Source organism: Marmota monax, unplaced genomic scaffold, assembly GCF_021218885.2.
Source record: "Marmota monax isolate L192 unplaced genomic scaffold, Marmota_monax_Labrador192_F-V1.1 WCK01_AAM20220418_F8-fsc00220, whole genome shotgun sequence".
In the NCBI taxonomy this organism is placed as follows: Eukaryota; Metazoa; Chordata; class Mammalia; order Rodentia; family Sciuridae; genus Marmota; species Marmota monax.
Window position 1 is genome coordinate 857,825 of NW_026693909.1, and position 12,611 is coordinate 870,435.

Genomic DNA, 12,611 nt, shown 5'->3' on the forward strand with positions numbered 1-12,611 from the left:
GGTGTCGGCGGGCCAGCCCACCCGGCAGCATCCAGGGCAGCTTCCTGCACACTGTCACCAGTCTTCCCAGCATCCATCTTTGCTAGACTGTTGAAATTCTTTGGAAATGAGGTTATTTCTGAGACAAAAGTTATAAATATCTACAGCCAGTTTTTCATGTGTTTGGCTTTTTTTTTTTTTGGTCCTGGGGATTGCACCTAGCAGTGCTCCACCACTGAGCCACATCCCCAGCCCTGTTTATTTTTTTAGTGTGAGAGTCTTGCTAAGTTGCCCAGGCTGGCCTTAAACTTGGGATCCTCCTGCCTCAGCCTCCGAGTCCCTGGGATTCCAGGAGTGGCACCAAGCCCAGCTTTTCACTTTTCTTACGGTGCTTTTTTTTTTTTTTGGTATATTTTAGTTGCAGATGGACACACTATCTGTATTTATTTTTATGGTGCTGAGGATGGAACCCGGTGCTTTCCACTTGCAAGGCCAGCGCTCCACCACGGAGCCCCGGCCCCAGCCCTTTCCGTGGTGCTTTTGTTATGCACCTATTTCTCACTTTTATGTAGCTAATGTCCTTGTATATGACCCTTTCTAGCTTTGGGGGCCCACGTAGGCCACTCCGACCTTATTGTCCATATCTTCTAGGGCAGCTCTGGTTTCCCTGCTTTAGTGTGAGTCCACGCCCGCCCGCCCGCCCGCACACTTACCGTGCTGTGTTGTGAGGTGGTGCTGCAGGTGCCGGCACCAGGCTGCTCCTGCGTGGAGAGCCCCTCCCCGGCCCTCTGCGGTCCGCCTGCCTGCGTGCAGTGCAGTGGTGTCGGAGGGCCAGTCGGGTCTTCCCTGGTGTTTCTTCCTCAGAATCTTGCTGGTTGCTCCCTTTCCTTCTCTGTGCAGCCCCGAGGCCCAGCCCCCGAGGTTCCCGTGCCCCCGACTCTCTTCTCGTTTTCTGAGGATTCATTATATTCGGGCTTTTCAGTTTAAAGATCTCTGGCTCCACGTTCGTCCTGGAAGGGGACCACACTGTGTCCAGTGAAATGGAGTGTCGGCAGGCTGGGCAGGGTGGGTTCCCCACACAGGGGCCAGGAAGGCTGCTGTCTCTTTGAGGCCGGCCAGTGAGTGTGGCAGGTTCCGGGGAGGTGGGGTCAGCGGCTGCGCTCCAGGCTGCAGGCGGAGCGTGGCCTGGTCTGCTGGCCCAGTGGCCTCAGCAGTGTGGCTCCTGCTCCCGGCAGTCGTGGCTCTGAGGACAGCCTCCTGGTGCTCGGCGGGCGGCCGGGTGGGCGTCTCTTCCTGCTGTACTGTGCTGTCCCTGTCCCAGCTCCGCCGCTGAGTCCTGCTCCAGGCCCCTCTCCTCTCCCGGCACTGAGCCGCGCCGCTCTGCGGGTCCTGGCTCTGCACTGGGCGTCTCTGCACACAGAGGGCTGCCTGGGGGTTCTTGGTGAAGGTCGGTTGGGTTTGCTCCTTCCTATGGAGGCAGGGGCTCCCTGTGCCGCCCACGGCCTCCAGCTCCTGGCCTCAAGCCATCCTTCCCCCTCGGCCCCCCAGAAGCTGACGCTACCCGCTGAGCCACTGAACCAACTCCTCCTTTTTTCTTTCCTCCTCCTCCTCCTCCCTCCTTCTTCCTTCTTCCTTCTTCCTTCTTCCTTCTTCCTTCTTCTTCTTCTTCTTCTTCTTCTGGTGTGTCTGTGTTACTGGGGGCTGGACCCCTGCTGCTCCACCACAGCTACACCCCGGCCCTTTAATTGATTCATTATTTTGAAACAGTTGTCTGGGTTGCCCCGGCTGGCCTAGTCTTGGGATCCTCCTGCCTTGGCCTCCAGAGTCGCTGGGTGACCAGCGTGGCCACTGTGCTGGCCCTGCTCTTAGCTTTAATGAAAGGCATTTTCTGTTTGCTGTGATCTTGCTGGGAATGACTTACAGGAGGAGCAGGAGGAATGCTAGCTTTGCATTGGCTTCTTTAAATCAAAAATGTGTTCTCACAAATGTGGCCAAAGAGACCCTGGCTGCCGGGCCATGTGGCCCCTGCCCCACACAGCTTGGGCAGAGAAGGCTGCCTTGTCACTCACTCCCTGTGGCACTGACTTTCAATTCATGTTTGCTTTTCAAATTAAATTGAATTTTTCCCTGGTGCTGAGGACTGAACCCGGGGTGCTCTACCACTGAGCTGCACCCAGGGCTTTTTATTTTTATTTTGAAACAGGGCCTCACTAAGTTGCCCAGGCTGGCCTCCAACTTGTGGTCCTCCTGCCTCAGCCCCTAGGTCTCTGGGATCACAGGTGTAAATAAATATCTAGAGTAAATATGATCAAATTCCTTGTTACTTATCCATTTTTACTTTCTAAATCTCCCATGATAACTTCTTGGATAGGTTTTTCTTCCAGTAACAGAGATTGTTTTATTCGGGAAACCTTTTGAGGCCTGTGGCTTGGTATCTGAGTGCACTTAGGTAGAGGTGCCCGCTGGCCCTGTCAGCCTAAGTCCTGAGAGTGACGGCCCCTGGACGAGCTCGCACGGGAGGGGATGCCAGGAGCCAGGAAGGCAGCCTGGCCCCAGCCAGGGGCTCCCGTGAAGAGAGGGCTGAAGCTGGCTGCCACCCACCAGCTTGGTCACACCCGTGAACTTGAAATCTGGTGTCTCTGCCTCCCAGAGTCCAGAAAGCAGGTGAGGGAAGCCAGGCCCTGCAGGGTGGGTGCTGAAGGGTGCGTGCCCCCCAAGAAGCTGGAGCTCGGAGAACCACCAGCCCAGGCATAAAGGGCAGTCCTCAGGGCCAGCCTCCCTCCCATCCACTCGAGCAGCTGTGTCTGCAACACTGCCACCCAGGTCCTAGAGGTCAGAGCCAGCCATTCCCACGCGGAGCCCAGGAGGGTCGCCTGTGCACCTGGGAGTGGGGCGGCAACACCGTGACAGGCACAACCCAGCGGCCTGGGGGGACCAGGCAGGAGGAGCAAGCTCAGGCCAGACCCTACCTCAAAACTGAGAGAGCTGGGCGCAGCTCAGGTGGAGCGCTTGCCTAGTGTGTGCCTAGTGGGCCTGGTCCAATGGCCAGCACCACAAAAGATAGATTCCGTACTTACAGGGAGAAAACGCAGCCAGAAAGCCGACCCAGACACGAGGAGCCACCAGGAAAGCCCAGGCAGGCTGAGGGACCAGCGGGGCCGAGGGGCAGCTCAGGCGGGCGGTGCTCAGCATGCCCCAGGCTCTGGGTTCAACCTCCAGGACCACAGCAGAGGAAGGGGAGCAGGAGGGAGGGAACAGTTGGCATGGGCCCAGGGCCTCCTAGAAATGTCATTCACCCGAAGCCACTCCTCAATCCGGGAGGCCTGCAAGGCCCAAACAGAACAGAGGTCCTAAGAAGAAACCCAGAAATGACAGTGGAGTGTGACGGACATCGCTATCCAGGTACACGGATGAAGACACGAATCGGTGCGAATGTGCTTTATATACAACCAGAGACATGGAAAACGGGCTCTCCGGGTGTAACATGAACCGTGATGCATCCTGCTGTCCTCTATTTTAAAATTCAATAAATTAAAAAAAAAAAGAAGAAGAAGAAACCCAGGCTGGGCGTGGGGGCCACACCTGTGATCCCAGCTCCTTGGGAGGCAAAGGCAGGAAGAGCACAAGTTCCAGGCCAGCCCAGGCAACTGAGCCAGACTCTGCCTCAACCGGAAGTAAATAAAAAGGGCTGGGATATAGCTCAGGGGAGGATCGCCTCCCTGCCTGCATGAGGTCATGGGTTCAGTCCCCAACACCAAAAAATATGACCCTCGGGTGAAAAAGGTGTGACAGAGCTCAGGCCACCAAGGGTAATACAGTGGTTCCAAGAGCTGTACAAGAAGCTGGGCGCGGTGGCACACGCCTGTGATCCCAGCAGCTCAGGAGGCTGAGGCAGGAGGATCGTGAGTTCAAAGCCAGCCTCAGTAATGGTGAAGGACAAAGCAACTCTGTGAGACCTCTAAATAAAACACAAAATAGGGCCGGGGATGTGGCTCAGGGGTCAAGTGGCCCTGAGTTCAATCCCTGGTATCCCCGCCGCCACCCAAACAAAGAAAAGAGCTGTTCGAGAGAGTAGATGTCACAGTGAGGCTGGACTGGTCACTGGCTTCTCATCGATGCAGAGAAGGAAGGCAGCGCAGTGAGACGTCCACGTGCTGAGAGCCAGGGTGTCCACTGACGGGCTTCCAGAGGGGCAGGCTGTAGCCCCGGGCCACCTGTCATCCCTCACTGAGAGTCCTCTCAGAGCAGAGGCCAGCACACTTCTGTGGAGGCCAAAGAGAGATGCCTTGGACTTGGCAGCCACCTAGCCTCCCTTGCCACTGGGCACAGCAGCGGCTCAGGCAGGGTGAGTGCACACCTGTGACCCCAGGGACTCGGGACTGGGGGTGTAACTGAGAGGTTCAACCCCATCCCCAAAACAGTGAACCCCGTGTGTGTTGCATATGCTCGACGTAGTGTGGGGGGCTTCATGATGAAGACTTCAGAGCGAGGAAGTGGTCTACGTGGAATGTTGCAGGGGGTCAGTTAAGGTCAGGGTAAAGTGACTCCTGCTTTCTCAAGGTGAAGGACACTGGCAGTCGAAGGATGACGTCAGTGAGCTTGTCACTCTATCATCCCTGGCCGAGTGACTTGAGCAGACCGTGGCGGGAGGACAGCGTACTCAGGAAGCTTTGCAGGAGGCAGTACTGAGGGAGCGGTGAGCCTGGGTGGAAGCTGGAGGTGGGGAGCCTGTGGTGTGCAGTGGGCATTGACTGGGCAGCAGAGGAGAGGCTAGTGTCCTGTGGGCAGGAGCAGAAGCAGGTGGCAGATGGGCAACTAGAGCCCTGGATGCTGGGCCTGGAGCTGACAGGTGGGTACTGCAGGAGGTGGGAGACCCCCGGGTCAGAGCAAATGGGGGAGCAGCCCTCAGGGCAAGGCAGGTGGCCCGAGGAGCTGCGTGAGCCTGGGAGGAGCCTTCAGGGCCTGTGTCCCGCTTAGTCTTCGTGTGTGTCTGCCTGGTGCTGGGCGTAGTGCTGGGCGCTGGACGGACGCAGGGTGCTCTGCACTGAGTTGCAACCCGGCTCTTTTATTTCTTTATTTTTTAATTTTTGAGATGTCTTCCTAAATGGTTCAAACTTTGAGCCCTCCTGCCTTGGCTTTCCAAGTCCCTGGGGTCACAGGCATGCCACAAACCTGGCACTTCTTCAGTTCGTGTCATTAAATGTGGCTGCCACTGTTGCCGCTGCCATCTCCCCTGGTTGCTGCTGTCACCTGCCCACGACTGTGTGACACTTGCAGTTGGCTGCTCGGCAGGCTCTGAGGGTATGAGCACAGCAGAGGAAACCCGGTCCCCGGGCAGCATGATGTCCCCAGAACCGCCCTCCCAGCCTGCTCCCCTGGGGTCAGGAGCACCCAGACCTGACCCGGCTCCCTCCCTGGAGGGACAGCACCGTGGGGTCTCCCAGCCCTTCCCACCCTCGGGGTCCACCCCAGGCCAGGCCTTCTCGCGGCAGCCTCCACAAGTCTCCGAGGAGCAGCTGAGGGTGTGCAGCCGCTGGCCCAGCCCTGACCCACCTCCCTGCTGCCTGCCCTGCAGCCCACTCTCTCCTGGACACCTCCACACCTGCAGCACTTTGCCCACCCCCCAGTGCTGCCCCCCTCCCAGATGCTCCCCTGGCCTGTCCAGCAGTCACCCCGCCCAGCTTTCTTCCCCGGCACAGAGGTCTGGTTTTACTTAGTTATCTTGTTTTCCTTCTATCTGCTCCAAGAATGTCCCTGTGGGTGGGGACATCTGAGAGGCTTTGTCCTAATCCCTGACCTCTCTGCCAGAACCAGTCAACCTGTGCAGAGATAAGGGGAGAATGGGAATCTGAGCCTAGAGATCCAGAAAGATTCTAAAGAACAAAGTGGTGAATCTGATTAGAGACTAATCAGCGTTGTTTAAAAAATGCACGCCTTGAAAAGCAGGCACCTCCCAGATGAAGCATCAGATGTGATAAACCCAAGGCACAAGCCACAATTTTAATCAAAATACCAACAATTTCTCTTGGAGCTGAGCAGGTGGATTTTCAAGTTCTGTAGCAATAAAATGCATGAGAAGAGGTAATCAGCAAGCTCCGGATTCCTCGCACACCCCACAAGTGTGTGCGCCCACACACTGTGACCCCAGCCTGGGACCAGTGGAGCCTGCTGGATCAGAACCCCCACACACACTGCACCCAGTGGAGCCAGCTGGATCAGAACCCCCCACACACACTGCGTCCAGTGGAACCTGCTGGATCAGAACCCCCACACACACTGCGTCCAGTGGAGCCAGCTGGATCAGAACCCCACACACACTGCGTCCAGTGGAGCCTGCTGGATCAGAACCCCACACACACTGCGTCCAGTGGAGCCTGCTGGATCAGAACCCCCCCAGGGCGCCCAGTGGAGCCTGCTGGATCAGAACCCCCCCAGGGCGCCCAGTGGAGCCTGCTGGATCAGAACCCCCCCAGGGCGCCCAGTGGAGCCTGCTGGATCAGAACCCCCCAGGGCGCCCAGTGGACCCTGCTGGATCAGAACCCCCCCAGGGCGCCCAGGGGAGCCTGCTGGATCAGAACCCCCCCAGGGCGCCCAGGGGAGCCTGCTGGATCAGAACCCCCCCAGGGCGCCCAGGGGAGCCTGCTGGATCAGAACCCCCCAGGGCGCCCAGTGGAGCCTGCTGGATCAGAACCCCCCAGGGCGCCCAGGGGAGCCTGCTGGATCAGAACCCCACACACACACTGCGTCCAGGGGAGCCTGCTGGATCAGAACCCCCCCAGGGCGCCCAGTGGAGCCTGCTGGATCAGAACCCCCCCAGGCGCCCAGGGGAGCCTGCTGGATCAGAACCCCCCCAGGGCGCCCAGTGGAGCCTGCTGGATCAGAACCCCCCCAGGATGCCCAGGGGAGCCTGCTGGATCAGAACCCCCCAGGGCGCCCAGTGGACCCTGCTGGATCAGAACCCCCCAGGGCGCCCAGGGGAGCCTGCTGGATCAGAACCCCCCCAGGGCGCCCAGTGGACCCTGCTGGATCAGAACCCCCCAGGATGCCCAGGGAAGCCTGCTGGATCAGAACCCCCCCAGGGCGCCCAGTGGAGCCTGCTGGATCAGAACCCCCCCAGGGCGCCCAGGGGAGCCTGCTGGATCAGAACCCCCCAGGGCGCCCAGTGGAGCCTGCTGGATCAGAACCCCCCCAGGATGCCCAGTGGAGCCTGCTGGATCAGAACCCCCCCAGGATGCCCAGGGGAGCCTGCTGGATCAGAACCCCCCCAGGGCGCCCAGTGGAGCCTGCTGGATCAGAACCCCCCCAGGATGCCCAGGGGAGCCTGCTGGATCAGAACCCCCCCAGGGCGCCCAGTGGAGCCTGCTGCATCAGAACCCCCCCAGGATGCCCAGTGGAGCCTGCTGGATCAGAACCCCCCAGGGCGCCCAGTGGAGCCTGCTGGATCAGAACCCCCCCAGGATGCCCAGGGAAGCCTGCTGGATCAGAACCCCCCCAGGGCGCCCAGTGGAGCCTGCTGGATCAGAACCCCCCCAGGGCGCCCAGGGGAGCTGCTGGATCAGAACCCCCCCAGGGCGCCCAGGGGAGCCTGCTGGATCAGAACCCCCCCAGGGCGCCCAGGGGAGCCTGCTGGATCAGAACCCCCCAGGGTGCCCAGTGGAGCCTGCTGGATCAGAACCCCCCCAGGGCGCCCAGGGGAGCCTGCTAGATCAGAACCCCACACACACTGCGCCCAGTGGAGCCTGCTGGATCAGAACCCCCCAGGGCGCCCAGTGGAGCCTGCTGGATCAGAACCCCCACACACACTGCGTCCAGTGGAGCCTGCTGGATCAGAACCCCCCAGGGTGCCCAGTGGAGCCTGCTGGATCAGAACCCCCCCAGGGCGCCCAGGGGAGCCTGCTGGATCAGAACCCCACACACACTGCGCCCAGTGGAGCCTGCTGGATCAGAACCCCACACACACTGCGTCCAGTGGAGCCTGCTGGATCAGAACCCCCCAGGGCGCCCAGTGGAGCCTGCTGGATCAGAACCCCCCCAGGATGCCCAGGGAAGCCTGCTGGATCAGAACCCCCCCAGGGCGCCCAGTGGAGCCTGCTGGATCAGAACCCCCACACACACTGCGTCCAGTGGAGCCTGCTGGATCAGAACCCCCCCAGGGCGCCCAGGGGAGCCTGCTGGATAAGGCGATTGTTCCCCAGGAGCCTGGAGAAGAAAGAGCGATTCAGCCACTGGCAGGCGGGGGAGGGTCCAGCCTCAGCAGCCCCAGGGAGCATTCCAGGCAGAGCGGGAGGCTCAGAAGTGGAGGCAGGGTGTCTGGAAGCAGCCGTGGAGGTGGCTGGGAGTTAGGAGCCTGACCTCACAGGGCAAGCAGACCTGCAGAGCCCAGCAGCAGCACCCTCGCTGGCTGCCCCAGGCCAGGGCTCAGCCCCAGCACCAGGCAGGGTACAGGCCTCCTAGAGGGTGTGGCAAAGGCCAGCCAGTCCACAGCTGTCCCCTGGCCAGAGGCACCTGAGGACCAGAGCCCTCCACCACCTCGTGGGGAGCAGCTCAGGACCCTGAATGTCTGTTCCAGGAGTGGGACGTGAGGAGACCCCAGAGTCTGTCCACATGCAGCCAGATGCCAGGACCCTTGGGAGCCAAGGGGGCTCCACACACAGCTGCAGCTGGTAGCCCTCTCTTCCCCATTCCCGCGGCCCGCCAGCCACCCGGCGGGAGGCACCCTCTGCGCACCAGTGGTTCATGGCCTCTCCTTCTGGCTGCCTGAGGGGTGGGGGCTCCCCGCGCCCTGCCTGCCCGCGCTTGGCTGGAGGCTCTTGTCCTTCACAAGCCCTGCGGCCCCTCCTGTCTGGCAGCTGAGGATCCTTTTCCCTTCGTGGTTCAGGGGAAGAACCCAGGGCCCTCACATGGCAGATCTGCCACCCACCTCTTCCCGTCCCTCCTCTGTAGTGCCTGAACTCTCTGGCTGCGGGACAGGTCTCCAGAAGGAACGTGGCTCTCAGAACCCACCGGTGGCCCTCGGGCTGGGGGTGCTGCGCGCCTCCCTTGGCTCTGGCAGACTTCTCAGATATGGTTTGGGGCTTTTTCTTCTGATAAATGAAACCTGGTATTCAGCATTGTTTTATTCGCAGTTCTTAAGTTTCCAAGGAGGCTGGCCCTGTCCCTAGCTGGGGGCCATTTCAGATCTGGCTCTCTGCTACTGAGGACTTGCATCTTGCTCAGGGAGACCAGGAGAGCTAGGCATGAGGGTGCAGCTGAAAGGCACCTCTTCCCTGGGAAGGGCAGGAAGCTGCAGGGCAGAAGTGGCCTTGCGGGAGGGCCGTGGAGCACTCCTGCTCTCCCCGCAGCTGTGCAGAGGAAGGCCAGGCCGGAGAGAGGGTGTGGCCGGAGTGCAAAGGTCAAACCCCAGGAATGTGGCTGCTGGAGACAGGGCAGGCAGGAGGGTTGGGGTCTCTCCCACTCGGCCCTACAGGTCCCACCTGGTCAGAGCAGGGAGGGCTTTCCTGCAGGTTCTCACTCCTCATCTCATCCTCCAGCAGAGGCCACAGCTTAGAAAGAAATGCTGAAGTCATTTTTAAATGTTTTTTTAGTTGTAGACGGACACAATGTCTTTATTTATTTATTTTTATGTGGTGCTGAGATTCGAATCCAGTGCCTCACACATGCAAGGCAAGTGATCCACTGCTGAGCCACAACCCCAGTCTCCTAATGTTTAGTTTTGTTCTTTGGAAAATCACACTAGTCGGGCAGCAGGATCACACGCCTGTGATCCCAGTGTAGATCACACTAGTCGGGCAGCAGGATCACATGCCTGTGATCCCAGTGTAGATCACACTAGTCGGGCAGCAGGATTACACGCCTGTGATCCCAGTGTTTGGGGAGGCTGAAGCCAAAAAGTTGCAGATTCAAGGCTCCTGGGCGATTTAGTGAGATCCTGTCTTGTCTCTGAACAATAAAGAGGGTTGGGTGTAGCTCAGTGGTAGAGCACCCCAGGTCCAATCCCCAGTACCAAGAAAAGGGGGGGGGGGAGTATTAGCTTTTCCATGAAGAAAAACTTATTTTAAAAAGGTTGCACAAGCTGAGGGTGGTCTGGTGGTGCAGGCCTGTAATCCCAGCGATTTGGGAGGCAGACGCAGGAGGATCACGGGTTTCAAGGCCAGCCCCGCTGGGGTGTAGCTCAGTGATGGAGCACCCCTAGAGAGAGAGAAGATAAAGACTTGGGGTGCCCTCCGAGGACCGTTGGTGGTGCTATTAAGGCACCCAGAGCGCAGTGCCTGCGCCGCCTGCACACACCCCCCCCCACCCCCCCACCCCCGGCACTGGCCACAGGATTCCCCTCAGCCTGAGGCGCTGGAGCTAGAAGCTGACACTGGGCTCCCAGGGCCAGGGGAGATGGGCGGCAAGAAAAGCCTTAGCCTCGGGAGGGAGAGGGGGGCTCAGCGGGCCCTCCTCGTGTGGACCCAGGGCAGCTCTCCCGGCTGTCCTCCCAGCAGCCCCGCAGGCGAGGCTGTCCTGCTCTGACTCCCAGAGTCACTCACCTCTCATCTGTGACCTCCGAAGCCGTGGGCACAGCTGACCGCAGCTGGGGAAATGAGGGAACAGCGTGGTGGTCATCGCCCTGGCTGGGGTGGGCGACCTCCGTCTGCCGGTGCCTTGCTGACTCATCTTTCTCTGTGGCAGCTTCTCTGCCACTGAGCTGCACCCAGTGCTCTTAACTTTTTGAGACAGGCTCTTGGCAAGTTGCTGAGTCTGGCCTCAAACTCACAGTGCTCCTGCCGTGGCTTCCCAAGTCACTGGGGTACAGGTGTGGCCTCCCCAGTTGGCCTGACTCGCCCTAACAAGTGCCGAGGACCCTTTAAGGTTCAGGAATCGGGAAACGGATGCCCAAGTAGCTCTTTCGAAATTGTTACTCCACTCAGGAAAGTAACCCACGTTGAAGTGACTTTTAAAGCAAAGCAAATAGGTGAAGAACCCCCCACCCCCGCGGCCTGCTTTCTAGTGGTGTTTGTCCTGGGAACATGGACGGGCTCCACGCCTTTCTGCTTCTGCCAGGCTGTGGTTCCCCATGTGCAACTAAAAAGCTGGACACAGGTAGCATAGGCCTGCCGTCCTCGGTGGGAGGGAAGATGGGTGGACTGCAGGAGCCCGGCTCCAGGATGCAGGCCAGCAGAGGGACAGGTGCCCAGCAGCATCTAGACCACAGAAGACCCAGAGGGCAGGAAATGCAGTCTCGAAAGGCAAGAGGTGATCATTGGTGACAGAAACAGGAGAAAGAACTGTGTGTTAATGTATTTAGAAGAAAATGAGGGGCTGGGGATGTGGCTCAAGCAGTAGGGCGCTCGCCTGGCATGCGTGCGGCCCGGGTTCGATCCTCAGCACCACATACAAACAAAGATGTTGTGTCTGCTGAAAACTAAAAAATAAATAAATAATAAATATTAAAAAAAAAAAAAGAAGAAAATGAACGTGAGTGACGAGAAGAGCGTTGACCGTGCTGTCAGACGAGCAATCAAGGACGGCATGCGGTGCACTCCTGGAATCCCGCGGGTCGGCCAGAGCAGGAGAATCACACCTTCAAGGTCAGCCCCAGCAACTTGTGAGAGCCTGGGATGCAGCTCAGTGGCAGAGCACCCAGTACGCCAAAAAAATAACTTCTAGTGACTTTTTTTTGAGGCGGGGGAGGTACCAGGGATTCAACTCAGGGGCACTCGACCACTGAGCCACGTCCCAGCCCTGTTTTGTATTTTTTTAGAGACAGGGTCTCACTGAGGTGCTTAGCATCTCACTAAATTACTGAGGCTGGCTTTGAACTTGCGATCCTCCTGCCTCCGCCTCCTGAGCCACTGGGATTACAGGTGTGCGCCACGGTGCACCAACTCTAGAGGTTTGTGGGGTTTTGTTGTTGTTGTTGTTTTAGTAAATTTTTTTTGGTTGTAGATTGACACAGTATCTTTATTTATTTTTATGTGGTGCTGAGGATCAAACCCAATGGCTCACACGTGCGAGGCAGGTGCTCTATCAATGAGCTACAGCCCCAGCCCTAGAGATTTTTTTAAAATGTGATATTTGATAAGAAAAACTCATTGGGTGGTATTAACAAAAGAAAGAAGAAAAAACAGGAAACCCGGATGATAAGGAGGGGGAGCCCGGGAGGGTCCTGGGGTGGTACTGGTGGTTTTTGTATCTTCGTGAGAGAGGGCCCAGCACCGGGGGAGACTCAGAGTCCATCAGGAGGGAAGGAAGGGAGCCTTCTCAGGAGAAAGGCCAAGCTCTCAGGGGGAGATTGTCAGGAGGTCTCTCCCAGTGTCCCCTCTGGACTTGGGCTGACCGTCTACACTAGCCGACTACCTGAGGGCTTCTCATGGCCGTCTTGGCCTGGCAGCAGACCCCCAGCGGAGCTGGCTTCCCAGGGTCTGTGGTGGTGGGCTCTGGTCTCAGCCCTCCTGCTTCCCTGGTCTGGGGATCTCGGTCTGGGTCGTTTGGTGGGGTCTTGCCTAACATGGTGTGGCAGCCCGGCCCGCTTGAGCAGACACATCCTTGGCCTCCCTTGAATTTATCTGTCTTCTTCCTGCTGAGCAGTCTACAGGACTAAGACAGGCAGGGTCCCAAAGCAGCTGTCCTCAGTTCCTCTGTGAACG

At 58.8% G+C, this 12,611-nt stretch overlaps 1 protein-coding gene and 1 long non-coding RNA gene across 4 annotated transcripts in view; one reads left to right on the forward strand and one right to left on the reverse strand.

The window, feature by feature from the left end:
• Positions 1 to 12,611, forward strand: part of Ccdc57 (coiled-coil domain containing 57) — an 88,335-nt gene that overhangs the window by 63,314 nt on the left and 12,410 nt on the right. The window lies entirely within an intron of this gene.
• LOC124105896 (uncharacterized) lies at positions 9,078 to 12,142 on the reverse strand. Its single transcript, XR_006855906.2, has 2 exons — positions 10,512 to 12,142; positions 9,078 to 10,167 (listed from the first exon to the last, which is right to left on the reverse strand). It is a non-coding gene; the product is annotated as an uncharacterized LOC124105896 (long non-coding RNA).